Genomic DNA, 9,259 nt, shown 5'->3' with positions numbered 1-9,259 from the left:
AATGTCTCTAAAGTTAGCAGGTGCTACACCACAGCCGGCCACTGGTGACTAATACTGCCCCCTACCACAGGTGATTTCATTTGCACCTTCCCATGGGTATCAGCCTCTCTGAAATCCAATCTGTCACTGAGTTTGTTTTTATTTCATTTTAGACCAAATAGAAAATGCTAACAGTGTTTGTAGAAATATTCAAGACTTTTATGTGATTTTGTTTTAAGCTACAAATAATCAAATATGAAGGATTTGATATTCTGCACAAATTTGACATATTATACTTGACATTATATTTGACATATACAAATAAGGCCTGAGCTGTGAGGGTCGTAGCTGCTGCAGCCACAGAGCTCCACTGGGGGCAGGGTGTCGTCGACCTGCTGTAGGACAACAGACACAGTCACAGACACAGATACTGTAGTTGTGATGAACTAGTGTTGGTCATCAGCCACTGCACTGCTTCTACAGAACACTGTCTCTGTGGGCTCTGCCGCAGCCAAACAATGTGAGTTTTCATTTATAATACTGTGCTATAAATAGAATTTGACTTGAGTGGGAGGGAGGAGCAGGAGTCCCTGAGGATATGAGTTACATTTTGCTTTTCACACATGTTTCCAAACAGATAACAAGGTTTATTTTAGAGCGCGATGCAGGTTCTTATTTAGCCCACGATGAAAACAAAAACTACCTCCATATATATATATTAGGATTGGTCTGAGAGAAATCATTTATGAATTAATTCAAAGGACTTGACGTTGATAAATTAACAATTGGAAATATTTGTGTGTATTTAGTGTAAGTATGTGTGGATCATCATGTGTACATTCTACTGTGACAGGAGCAGGTGTTTCTAGTGGTTTGAGTTTCACTCATAGACACTGTGACGGTGACATGTCCTGTAAAGTCTGACTGATTTATTTAATGACTGGTAGTTGGTTAATTACTGTGTTAGTCTTCAGTTTGTTTCTGATGTTTATTTACCGTCTTCTGACGGTCTCTCCTGTGTGAACACTGGTCTAAAGCAGCAGCAGCAGCCGGTATGCAGTTTTTTAGCCTGTATGCAGTACTGTACCCTGTATGCAGTACTGTAGCCTGTATGCAGTACTGTAGCCTGTATGCAGTACTGTAGCCTTTATGCAGTACTGTAGCCTGTATGCAGTACTGTAGCCTTTATGCAGTACTGTAGCCTGTATGCAGTACTGTGTAGTATTTGTTACCTGTGTCAGGATAGTTGTACACACCTGACCCCAGATACAACTCATCTCACTTGTTATTTAACAGGAGCTGGAAGAAAAAAATGTGTAGGTTTTTATTGACAAAAACAAAATGTAGAAATGTAAAATAATAAAAAAGATTAAAGGGATAACATTCTAGAAGCGTCGTTTACATGGGCTATAAATGCAGCGTCCACCAAAAGCTTGAGTCAACGTGCTTTAGTCTGAGTTACAGTACAGTACATTTTATTTATGCCAAATGTTGTTACAGTGTAACTTCAGTGAACCCTGCTGGCCTTCTGACCTCACTTTCTTTTCTCTGAGCTTGAAAGGCAGATCTGCAGTTTTATTACTGTCACTTACTGATGGTCATTGAATCAAATGATCAGATGAGCAACTCCATCCATCCAATTTTTACCTTTTTATTTCTCAGCATCACTGCAGAGAATAAAATGACTTTTGCTCAGTGTGTTCTGCTCTTGGATGGTTTTGGTTTGCAGGCTGTAACCACTTGACATTTCCTCTCCATCTCGTCACCAGACAAAGGCGATGAGGAAATGTGCTCTGTGTTCTTTGGGTCATCAGCATGATGGAGGTGAAGCCACCTGGATAACAGACCTCTGGGATTCCTCCTAGCTTCTCTCCAAAATCAGATGCAAATAAGACCTTTGTTCAGACGTTCCAAAGTGAAACCCGTCTCACTTTTCCATCTGATAAAAATCATTACGCCATTCTGGCATTTCCCAAGTAGAGGATTTATCTTTTTTTGTCCGCGTTCCTCAGACCGCGGGGTCAACCGAACTTTGCGCGGTATATTCTCTGTACTGCATTTATAATATCTCCAGTCATTGTTTGGAAGCCTGGCAGCCAAGAAGAAATTGATGCAAATCCTTGGGATTAATTGAGCGGGGCTGTAGAGATCACCTGTCTGCCGGCTCTGCCACAGGATAAAGACTTAAATTCATGCTGTGTGTGTGTAATGAGGCTGCCAGTGGCAAGTCCTCAGCCATTCAGCCGCCTGAACATCCTCCTGTCTCCCACATTACCCATTACACATCCATCATCCTTGGGATGTAATCATCCCTCTAAAAATGCTACTTCTGTGGAGTCTGAAGGATCGGCTCTCGTGCTCTGAGAAACCCGTGAGAAAATGACTTATCACTCACAGCGCTGTGATTGTCAAGCGCCACGCTCTCTCCTCATCCTTAAAGGGAACTCTTGTGTCTCTTATTTTCCCCCTCGCTCCTTTCTTTCCACTTCCCACCTCGGAACATAAAATGAAGATGAGAAGCCCATTGTCTGCAGATAATTTCCCAGGGGTGAAGCCCATTTACTGCCACTGGGCTGTGTCTAATAACCAGGGAAGGTGTTATAAAGGTGCTCACGGCTGCTGCATCTTCACGTTTGTGACATTTGAAATCTCACCGGATCCGCGGCTTTTTCACAACTCAATACACACTGCATGTAAACATTTCCAGTCCTTGTCTACTTGCCCTCCAAATATTCCTAAGGCAGAGGAATGCCACGCATTCTGCGTTTGCATAGTCAATAAAAGTTTGTACACGTCTGGAAAAGTTCAAATCAACGTCGTATTTCACCGCAGGGATTTGGACCAAAAATACCTGAAGAGATAGAAACGACACATTGATTTAATGAAGTCGATACGCAATTATAAGAAAACTGATCCAGCGACGGTTGAAGAGAGCAAACCAACCCTGAGATCAGAACAGGGATCAATCCATGTATAAAACGAAACACAGTTTTAAATTTTAAGGAGTAAATGTTATTCACACTTTTAGTCAAATTTGTTTGTTTAATAAAAACAAGAGAAAAACCTCAGTAGATGTTTCTGCAATATTGTTGACCGATGAAGGTTTGATTCTTTCTCGTAGTTTTTCCAGTTCAGTCATTCGTCAGTGAAATACTGCACATCAGAACAACGACTATCGTAATTACTTATCAGACAGCATCATCAGTGTTCTTTGTATTCACTTTCTTCCTGGCAGCTTGGATTCACGGACATAAAACACCGATTTACAACCGCACTCTGTTTGGAGTCACTTACAGTTACAGCCATCAAGATGAAGATGATGTCAGAGAGAAGAGGAAGAACACTGGTCACACACATCAGATCACATCAGTCGTCAGGTTAATGAAATACACACATTAGTGTGACAGTAGTGCTGATGAAGGATGGTGTCATTATCTACAGCTCCACAAACCTCCTGTTGTAACATCAGACTGGACTCAACAGAATGTCATGTTCTCCAGTTGGACCTCAGCTGACAACCAAGATCAAAATGAAATTAACTCGAAAATGAGGTCGCCTCCGGCAGGGCAATCAATACTTCTTTACTCACTGGCAATTCTCACTTTTGTAATTGCATTTTGAATTTATAATTGTGTTCAAATGAAGCACGACCAAGAAAATAATTACCGAACAGAACAGGAAGAACAGAAAGAGGTTAGAGGTGGAAAAAAATAACCAAGATTTAAAGGTTTGTTTCATTTTAAAACTTGTATTTGTAGAAGTTGAACTGGTTTTTGTTACTGGAACAATTAAATAAAACATTAAAAAAAGCTCACATCACATTTCCCCACACATTTGTGTCATCCAAACACGCTGGTGCAGCAAGGCTACAGGGAGGCCAACATGAAACGGTCATTTGTCAGAGTCCATTGACCGTGTCACACTGAGCGAGGAGGAGGAGGAGGAGGAGGAAGAGGAGGAAGAGGCGGTCCCTTCAACCATCACTGATCCATCACACTCTGACAGTAGAGCCCATGATAATGTCATTTGTTTCCTAGGAAAAATACCTCATAATACTTTAGTACATGATTCTGTGTTTTTGTTTGATACTACAGGAAATGACTGCACATTTTTAATTTAACTACAATTTAACATTTGTTCAAAGTTCAGATCTCAGTTGTGTCTCTGACTGATTATAGTTAAGGTTTATTCAAATACTAGGAGAACTGTTCTGTCAGAAATAGTTCTTCTATCACTGTCTACATGATGGCGACAGAGGAATAATCCGCCTGAAGATGATGAATTATTGACACAGTTGTCATTTTCTCCATGGAGTTCTGGTACATTTGAAATCAGACTGAGATTGAATGAACGCCCAGCGTTGGTCTGTACTGTAACCTGAGACAGAAGCTGCAGCTGGTGGGGCACGGTCACACTCTGCCAACATCAAACATCTGAGATTATATTTGTTCCCTGACTGAGCTCATCTGCACAGACTGTTTACTCTGCAGTAACAGCACTTCATTATTTGCCTGAGGAATGAGCCTCAAGGAGAAGCGTGTCATCACTGTCTCATCTCAGCCTGGATCCACGGACCTACCACTCCGACCTACACGGATGGAGAAGCAAATAGAATTTATGGTTGGAGTTGTTTTAACACATACAGAGACTCAGGTGTGGCCGCACGATGGAGAAGAGGTCAGAGGGTCTGCCTGGTTATAAGAACGTCAACGCTTTGTTCTTCTGATCCTGGCTATTCTGTTGGAGGATGAATCTGTTGAAATTAGGAATAAATATGAACCTGATTGGTTGTTTATCTCTAGAAAGGACCCCACCCCCCAGCTTATAAAATATATATATATATGATGGGATGTTAATGTTGTTGTTATATATTGTCATTTTATATCTTATCAACATATATACTATCATTATAATCCCATTCAATCCAACTCTCACTGATCAGTAATCAATAATCAATACGGTTTATGTGCTGTCCATGAACCATGAACCTTATTAAAACACAATGCTGTTTCATCCATGGAGAAGAAAAGATCAATATCCAAAATATCAGTTCCAATAAATCGACTTTAGTCTGTGTTCATCAGTCACTGCTAATCTCACTGGATTAGGATCCAGAAATAATCCAGTTTAACATCAACGCCTCCATCCCTGATGTTCTCTCTGATGGGATGCACTCACCCACTCACCCACTCACCCACTCACCCTCTGTTCATACAACATGAGGATTGTTCTTAGATAGAATTTAATAAGAACATTTTTATGGGATTTTTGTTTGTTTGTTTGTTTGTTTGTCTCTTAATGTGAAGGAGTTGAACTTGCAGTAAAAACACAGACTGCTCTGGAACATTCTTGTGTGAATCCCTGTGAACCACAGTGACAGATGCTGAACTGAAACCAGAATCAGAAACGTTTTTATTGTCGTTATTAGCAGCAAAAAAAAAAAAATCTACTTCCTGTCATGTGACTAAGTCCAGCTGGACAGAGGTCACCAGGCTGAAATACACTGCACCTGTTTGTGTGTAATACAGCACTGCATGTATGTTGTGCTCATAACACTGCACACACACACCCACACACACACACACACACACACACACACAGTAAGTCAGATTAGAGCTCGTCCTCTGTGGCTAAACCTGTGGTTGACAGACACAGGTTTAGCCACAGGAGCCAGCTGTTAAAGGCCCATCATGCACTTTGACAGACAGACACGGAGGAGTAAACACTGTTGTGTTGTCGTAATCAGTAAAAGACAGATCGATCGTCGCCCTCAGGCCTCTGGAGCTCAGAATGTTCTGGACACTACTCTGCTGTGTAGGTTTTGTCTTTGAACAAGAATCCTCTGTCATTTCTACGTCATTTTCTCTGATTGGTCTTTTTTTAATGTTTGTTGTCAAAATATTCAATAAATATTCATTTACATCTAGAGCTGGAGACTGACGGACGGAGTCGTCATATGGCACATGTATATTCTGTGGAATCAAAGCTGTCATTTTGGAGAAAACCAACTTCTTAAACGGACTCTGGTCAGTTAAACCCTGCAGTTGTCCAGGGAGCTGAGGGTTGTGTTGACCAAACTCCCAGCACCCAGCTGCTGCCGCTGCTCCCACTTTCACAGTGGGCTCTTCTCACCACAGTCACAGTCACAGTCCTCTGCTGTCTCCTTCAGAATCACATATTGATTTCCCTGTTAAGGAGCTGCAGTCGTTGACAGATGAGAGGGATTTACACCAACAACCATGTTCCAGTGGCGTCAGTCAGCACAGAGCAGACAAAAAACAGACGCTGGACCACATTAAGAATGAATGAATATATATATATATATATTTATATATATATATATATATATATATGTACATATATATATATATGTACATATATATATGTTTAGACATTGTTATTTAACAAAACATACGTTATTTTGAATGTTTAGCCACTGCTTTAATGATGTCAGGTTTCCATGGAGACGGCTGGAATGTGGATACTCAGTTTGCTTTTGAAACAGTGTATAAATATGTGGGATAAATGTGTGGATCTATAATAATGAATTAAGATCCATTTGAGTTGATTTAGAACAACTTCACCTTTGCTGCTGTAAAACAACAAGTGAATACTTTATATTAAAGTATGTTCAAAGACACATTGTCTCCAGTGAATCATGAATTCCTGTCCATTACCTGGCTGTTCCACAGCCCCCCCCTCCCCTGCAGACACGCCCTCCTGTCCTGCTGTAACCTGGTTTAAAACAAAGGTAAAGATTGACAGTAGTCACTGTGTCACTGAGTCATGATCAGTTAGCTGCAGCAACAACAGTGAATCACAATTTAACAATGAACACCTCAGATCATGTGATCAGACGGACAAAAAAAAAAAGAGATTGTTGACTGTTAATAACGAGAAAACTGATCGTATGATGAAATCAAAAGACAAAATACTGAATACTGATCCTGACTCCTTCTTACCATCACAGCTTTCATCATCTAAATGATTCTTTCAACATTTCATTTTGGACACTTTTCTGTCAAATAATTTCTAAACTAAACATTAAACCATGTTCTCCAGTTCATCTTGTGGTCATGAACAACATGAACAACATTGAAGAATGAATTCATAAACTTTGCAGCTAAATTACTAATAGATCCAACTCCACGAGTTCGTGTCGTGTTCTGTTTGATTTCCATCTCTGAGCTTCATAATCCAAAGAGAGCGTTCAATTACATACATGTTATATCTCCATACATGGAATTCACTCTGAAACGTCGGGCTTTTTTATTCCAGTGAAGTTGGACAGTTTGATATCCATGAACTCCTTCTGACACAAATGACTTTTCTGATTAAAAACCACTGCTAAGACGTTTGTTGTGTTTTGTGTGATCTCTCCTGAGAATACTGACCGTTTGTGCTGATGGGCTGCACAAACACCTTCAGGAAGACTGCTGAACTGCAGGATTTGCATTTTAAAGGGAGTGACTGATGGCACAGGAAGGAAATGGAGAAATGCAATCATGGCAGTGCAATAAAAGGCTGTAGTGATGTAAGTCAAGCTGAGTAACCTAAAAAACACAGATCCTCTAACACCTGCAGCACGAGACAGGCTATTAGGAAGTGGTTCCAGCAATATTTATATCAGTGAGAAACGCAGCTCAGGAGTTCAGCCTAGAAAAGCCTTAAAATGCACCACTTACAGAATGGAACTTTCTGCAGTTCCGTCGAGGAGAATATTTTTAGGAACTGGAAATGAACAATGACCTGCGCCGCAATAAATCACGGAGCATCTGAGGACATTTACCTGTCTGTTGTTTTAAGGCTTTTATGTCTAACACAGAAGTTAAACAGATTAATGTCCTGGCACTGAGATAAAATCACTTCCTTAAAGTGCTCTGCTCACATTTCTCTGCTCACATTTCTCTCTGTTTTTCTAAAGTGCAGCGATGGCAAGATTTCAGGACAAAAATGGTTTTGATCTTGAGAGCCTGGAGTTGTCTCTCCCTGTGAGACCTGTCAGGGTTAAACTCTGATCTGTACACTGTGACTTGCTCAAGGCTGTGTGTGTGTGTGTGTATGGTGTTATTAAAAAGAAATATTGCTTCATAAAGAGCCAGTGCTCTGCAGCCACGACTCCAGATAATGCAGACCATTGCTGGAATATGTCTCTGGAAAAAAGGGGAATTGGATTTTTTAATGTGTTGAATCAGTTAGTGTTTAGCCGCGGCCTGGTGTGTCCACAGGACTGGGAAACAACAACACACACACTCAGATGTCTGTTTGTATTGTTGCTTCAAACCAAACACCAGTGCTAACATGTGGTCACTGGTCCACCGTGAATGGACAGGACAAATGGACAGGACGATTGACCCTTGAGTCCAGTTGGTGGAGGACACAGGACACACTGCTGGTTGGATTGAAAGTCATTGATTTAAATATTGAGACTTTTCACCACTGTTTACAGACTGGTTGACTCTTCTCTCCTGTCACATCATCAGCTTTGACATTTCCTCTACACACTTGTCTAAAGAGCCGAGGCTTCCTGACTCACAGACCAGGTTGATCATCACTTCTGAAGGTTTAGGTTACATGAAACTGGAGATCGATGATGACTAATAAAATGTGTTGGAGAAACAGGAGGAAAAGAAGAGACGGTTGTGTGAAGGTTGTGTGTCTGTGTTTATTTCTAATGAGAAGAAACTAAAATAGAAGGGAAATAGTTTTATTTTAATAATATATATATCTTTTTTAATTCATTGGAGCCACAGTGGGTTAGACTACTGCAGAGGAAGATTAACTCTAAATAATCTCTGAGCTCTTGTCCCCACGAGGACACGATGAGTACTGTAGTAGTATTTAACAATACGTCCGCATATAAAGTACAGCTTTAACGTGGAAACAGCGAAGTATTCAAATCAGTGAGCGCAGTTCCAAAGGACCGGTAGGGGGCAGTGATGTCCTCAGGTGGGGAGCGCAGGTTTGTTGAAGGGGGAGTGTGTTGTGTTGCTGTTGCACAAGCGCTCCCATGTTGCGTCGTCTGGAAACCTGACGTGGAGCTCGACCGAGTCTGTCTACGGCCACGGCGGCGTGTGTGTGACTGAGTATTCGGGTGGATGTGTGTGTTTGCTGCGTGTGTGTAAGTGTGTTTGTGTCTGAGAGTGTGTGAGTTACGGCTCGGCACATTTAAAAAGTGTCTGTAGTCTCTGTTTCTCTCTCTTCGCCGTCCACACACCGGAGCCGTCCCCACGCTGCCGAGTCCTCTCGGCCGGCCGCCGGTCACCAGGGAATCCCCCTG

General features: G+C 41.3%; 1 protein-coding gene across 6 annotated transcripts in view; it reads left to right on the top strand.

Moving 5' to 3' along the window:
• The first annotated feature begins 8,855 nt into the window (after window positions 1-8,855).
• The window catches only part of shf (Src homology 2 domain containing F), a 67,450-nt gene continuing 67,046 nt past the window's right edge, over window positions 8,856-9,259 (top strand). The window contains exon 1 of one of the 6 annotated variants that reach the window (XM_025055537.1): window positions 8,856-9,247. The gene's annotated coding sequence lies outside the window, so the exon portion shown is untranslated. The remainder of the gene's footprint in view (window positions 9,248-9,259) is intronic. The other 5 variants (XM_017032702.2, XM_008310937.3, XM_008310938.3 and 2 more) reach the window with 5 other exon arrangements.

This window comes from Cynoglossus semilaevis, chromosome 5, assembly GCF_000523025.1.
Source record: "Cynoglossus semilaevis isolate Cse_v1.0 chromosome 5, Cse_v1.0, whole genome shotgun sequence".
Taxonomy (NCBI): domain Eukaryota; kingdom Metazoa; phylum Chordata; class Actinopteri; order Pleuronectiformes; family Cynoglossidae; genus Cynoglossus; species Cynoglossus semilaevis.
The sequence above is the reverse complement of the archived record's forward strand: the minus strand, read 5'-3'. Positions and strand labels throughout refer to the sequence as shown.